Below are 5557 nucleotides of genomic sequence, written 5' to 3'. Positions count from 1 at the left end.
GGCTATGAGTAGTGTCCTTCAAGGCTGGCAGCCCCCTGACCACTGTGTTCTTCTCCAGTACGTGGATGACCTACTACTTTGCTGTCCAAGCGAAGAAGAATGCAAAAAGGCTTCAATAAGTCTTCTGATCTTCCTAGCGGAATCAGGATGCAAAGCAAATAAGGACAAGTTGCAATTCTGCAAGACAAGGGTCACTTTCCTGGGTCATTGTCTCTCTGCAGGACAAAAGCATCTCAGCCCGGACAGACAAGAAGTCATCAGGAAAGCAAACGTCCCTAGGAACCTCAAGCAACTCAGAGGATTTTTAGGACTAATTTCATTCTGCAGACAATGGATACCCAATGCGTCATTACTCATGCAACCATTATATGATTGCACCAAGAATGTTCCATTCTTCCTTACAGAAGAAGCTCTACAAAAGTTCCAAAAGCTCAAGGAACTAGTGATCGATGCTCCGGCTTTGGCACTACCAAACTACGATCTCAACTTCTACCTGTTCGTAGCAGAGCGTCAAGGATTTTCCGTAGGAGTACTCACCCAGAAGACAGAAAAACATCATATAATTGGGTACTACTACTCTCAACTCAACAACGTCACCAAAGCAGCACCAACCTGTTTTCAAACATACTGCAGAAAGCATCTGAAATCTCACTCGATTTCCTGACCACCATCCTTACCAGCCATGATATCTATGCTGTTCTCAACCAAGTGCAGCTGAAACACCTCTCCATGGCAAGACAAGTCAGACTTCAATGCACGCTGCTGCTACCCCCAAACATCTCATTTGCTCGAGTTACCAGTCTAAACCTTGCTGATCTTCTGATCTTCACAAGTTTAGAAGGGGGGACAGAGAAAGAGAGGGACAAACGTACCAGCGCACCATTTGACCACGATTGTCAAGAACTCATCCAACATGAGGCGAAGCCCTTGCACAATATTCAAACAACACCACTTACAAATCCAGACTTTGAACTTTTTGAGGATGGTAGCAGATATGCCGACGAAACAGGCAAATTTCACACCGGATTTGCGGTAGTAACCCTACATGAAGTCATAACCAGGCAACCACTACCTCCGCACATATCTGCCCAAGAAGCAGAACTTCTCGCCCTTATTTGGGCAATTGAGTTTCTGGAAGAACGAACAGCAAACATCTACACAGACTCAGCCTATGCACATGGCATTGTGCACGATTTTGGCACTATCTGGCACACTAGAGGATTCCTCACAGTGGCAGGAAATCCCATCAGGCATGGAGCCTCAGTGAAAAGACTAATGGAAGTAGCCTTGAAACCAAAGCAGTTGGCAATCATAAAGGTTGCTGCCCACACCAAGGCCCAAACACCCGAGGCTAGGGGAAATCACTTGGCCGACCAAACAGCAAAACAAGCAGCCTTACTCCCTTTGAAGGAGACAGAAGCAGTGTCAACGATGGAGCAAGAAACGCAGAACCTCTCTGAGACACAAGAAAACGCCTCTGAGGAAGAAAAGGCCGGATGGCGGGCCAAGGGGTCACAAAAAGTGGAGGGGATTTGGCGCTTAAACGGACTTTCCGTCCTGCCACGCAGTTGGTTCCCTGCCATTTTCCAAATACTCCACTACCCTACGCACGATAGCACAAATTCAATCATGAACCAGATGCAACCTCATTGGGTAGCCCCCGGGTTCAGACAATACGCCTCCCAGAAAATAAAATCTTGTCACATCTGTCAACAGCATAATCCAGGCCAACTAACGAAGACCCCGCAAAGACACATGCCAAAAATGTTTGCCCCATTCCAAAGAGTACAGCTGCCAAGACATGGCATCTACGAATTTTCACTTGTCTGTGTAGACCTCTTCTCAGGATGGCCAGAGGCCTACCCTGTCAACTCAGCCATGGCCAAATTCACAGCAAAGAAATTGGCCTTTGAGCTGGTACCCCGGTTTGGACTCCCCAAAGTCATAGAGTCAGACCGAGGTACCCATTTCACTGGACACATTTTCCAGAATACCTGTTCCCTGTTAGGCATTCAGTCAGCCTTATACACACCTTACCACCCGCAGTCATCAGGGAAAGTGGAAAGGTTAAATGGGACTCTAAAGTTCAAACTAGCCAAGGCAGTGGGGGAGACTGGTAGACCTTGGACAGAATGTCTCCCCATAGCTCTTTACTCTATAAGGACCACCCCGCAGGGAAAGAACAGGCTCTCACCATTTGAAATACTTTTTGGAAGTGCACCCAGGTTAGGATGCTATTTCCCGCAGGAATTACACCTGCAATGTGATAGCCTAACATCTTATGTTATCTCCCTGCAGCAGAGATTACCGTATTTTTCGCTTTATAAGACGCACCTGATTTAAAGACGCACCCTCAAATTTGGTGAAGGAAAAGAGAGAATTTTTTTTTAATAAATGGGGTCCGTCTTATAATGCCAGTGTCCGTATAACAAATCATATAGGGTGTATGTCCCTCATAGCCCCCCATCCTAAAATTAGCCCCCTTAATCTGGATATGGCCCCCTTATATTGAATATAGCCCCCCAGTGATGCCACACGGCCCCCTGTGGCTGGCACATGGCCCCTATTGCTGTCCATGGCCCCCTGTGGCTGGCACACGGCCCCTATTGCTGCCCATGGCCCCCTGTGGCTGGCACACAGCCCCTATTGCTGCCCATGGCCCCCTGTGGCTGGCACAAAGGCCCTATTGCTGCCCATTGCCCCCTGTGGCTGGCATACGGCCCCTATTGCTGCCCATGGCCCCCTGTGGCTGGCACATGGCCCCTATTGCTGCCCATGGCCCCCTGTGGCTGGCACACGGCCCCTATTGCTGCCCATGGCCCCCTGTGGCTGGCACATGGCCCCTATTGCTGCTCATGGCCCCCTGTGGCTGGCACACGGCCCCTATTGCTGCCCATGGCCCCCTGTGGCTGGCACAGGCCCCTATTGCTGCCCATGGCCCCCTGTGGCTGGCACACATCACCCTGTGTTAGATATGGCATCCATGCTGCTTATAGTAAAATAAACTCTTTCCTTACCTTCTCCAGTGCTGTCCTTCCTCGTGTCTCCCTACATGCTGCTGATCTCCTCCACTTACTGGTTCTCGGTGTCGGTCATGTGATCAGCACAGCAGAATGATATCATCTCTGCGTGCCTGATCACAGCTGCAGGAGGGAGACACCGGGAGACACGCTGGAGGAGGTAAGTAAAGAGATTTTTATTTTACTATGGGCAGCAGCATGGGGGCCATATTTAACACAGGGGGGCATGTGCCATCAAAGGGGAGCACAGGCACATATAATATGTGCCGCTCCACCAGCCCGTCACCGCGATGCGGTTTCAGCACCACGGTGATGGACAGCGGCAGTGCATATTATATGATTGGGAGCAGGAGATCTCCCGCTGCAGCCTTCACCAGCTCACCAGCCTCTACCAGCCTCCCTCAGCCTCCAGCACCGCTCCAGAGCTGTGCCCACCTCCCCGGACCCTGTATATAATCCGTATATTTGGATTATAAGACTCACCCCCTACTTTCCTCCAAAATTTGGGGGAACAAAAGTGCGTCTTATAAAGCGAAAAATACGGTAACTGAAACCCACCAAAGGGTTTATTCTTCTCTACCCGATCCTGATGCCGTTCCAGGAACCCACTCCCTAAAGCCTGGTTATCGGATCTACCTGAAGAAGCACGTGAGAAAGACCCTCGAGCCCCGATTCGAAGGACCTTTGACTGTCCAGCTGACCACACCAACCTCCGTCAAACTAGAGGGGAGATCGACATGGGTCCATGCCAGTCACTGCAAAAAGGCCTAATACTGCTGGTAAGTATTTCTATGTGTACTTCATTTCTGGGCCCTTCGACACCAAGGCAGAATTTATTTGAGATCCACCATGAAGTATTGGCAGAAAAACTTGAGATCACAGACTGCTGGATATGTACACATGCACCTGTGACAGCCTCCTCCATGCCTTACTTAGCTATACCAGTACCAATAACTGAAGTGTTCCAATGGGGAGGCTGTTTCAATAGACTATCAGTCAATGACACAAAGTATCAAAAATTGTGGAACACTAGTGTACCCATACCGATAGTAGGATGGGTAGATTTCCCCTGGTGGCAAGGCAACCTTACTACCAGGCTTCCCAGAACCCAGCAATACTTAGCCTTTGAGGGAAACAGATGGGTACCCCGTAATTTCACAAAAACACCTATTATGGGTAATATTCCAATGGAGGGAATTAAAATAAGTTTTGGGCGAACCTCTGACAGCACAGATGCATTTAAACCCTTGTTGTTAGAGAGACATTTGCATGACCACAGGTGGGCATACAATTCATTGTTTCCAGAAGGCACAAATGATACTTGTTATTCCAAACCTGGAAATTTATGGTGCAATCATTCAGAGCCGTATGTGCCTGGCCAAGAAACCTGTGGTGAACAGTCCGCAGGGTATTGTAGTCCCCTAGGCCAACTTCCCGGATGGTGTATGCTGAGAAACATATCGTCCTTTATAGATATAGTACATAGACTCATACTACAACATTCTGCTATCTGGGATCTCCCGCCGAAAACCTACTGGGTTTGTGGCTAAAATGCCTACAAATGGCTACCAGTAGGAGTAAATGGCACCTGCACCCTAGCCCATTTGACGCCTGCCACCTTCATTATTAATACTACTGATATACCGGCAGCAAAAATGCCTCTCCACCTATTGGTTAATAGAGTGGCAGATAACAAAGGCAGGCCTAGTGGCCGACCCCATGTAGTTCAAATGAGCCACATCAACAAATTTTTCAGTACCCTCTTTCTCTACCCTATGGTAATGCAGATGTATGATAAGTTGGTGGAAAGCACTGACTATCTTGATGATCAAATTTTTGAGGTTCTCCAAGCAGCAAATAGTACCATTGCCATACAGAGACAATTGATCATTGTAACCAACCAACATACTTTGGTACTGGATTACCTCACAGCGGCCCAAGGGAGGATGTGCCAAATAATAGGTCCCAGCTGTTGTCACTACATAGATCCAAAAGGAACGTTAAAAGCCCAAGCCAGTTTAACTGAGATACAAAAGCTGAGGAAAAAACATGATGAGGAGGTACTCAGGAGCTCAGATGCTTGGTGGAGCAATACCTTCTCCATGTTTAACCCCGCAAACTGGTTCAAAGGAATAGGAGGATGGTTAATGGGGATACTGAAATCAGAATTCCAAGTGCTACTCTGTCTATTAGTTGCCTATGTAGTGTTTAAATTGTTAATGGCCTTATTTTCCAGCTGCTTGAAGAAATGCAAATACAGTGATTATTCAGCACCAACATGAAATTTCTAATATATACTTTTCTTCTGCTCTTTCCTAGAATCACCTTGGCGTATTATGATGTGACTCTTGTCGGGAGATATGCAGGCTCAGTACCCGGAGGACGGATGTGAATTTGAAGACTTCACCTCCCCAGGCAACCCGCGGCTTGGACAGCATCTGGTGACCAGCCTGCTATTCCAGCTTCTCGATAGGACCCAGTCCCATCACGCACGCCAAAGGGGGGATTGTGAGGAAAGAGTTAACTTTAGTTAGATA

General features: G+C 48.0%; 1 pseudogene; it reads left to right on the top strand.

Moving 5' to 3' along the window:
• The first annotated feature begins 3757 nt into the window (after positions 1-3757).
• LOC142243879 (endogenous retrovirus group PABLB member 1 Env polyprotein-like) lies at positions 3758-5302 on the top strand (annotated as a pseudogene).
• Positions 5303-5557: the final 255 nt, after the last annotated feature.

Source organism: Anomaloglossus baeobatrachus, chromosome 6 (genome assembly GCF_048569485.1).
Source record: "Anomaloglossus baeobatrachus isolate aAnoBae1 chromosome 6, aAnoBae1.hap1, whole genome shotgun sequence".
In the NCBI taxonomy this organism is placed as follows: Eukaryota; Metazoa; Chordata; class Amphibia; order Anura; family Aromobatidae; genus Anomaloglossus; species Anomaloglossus baeobatrachus.
Note: the sequence above shows the minus strand (reverse complement) of the source record. Positions and strands in the feature narration are given on the sequence as shown.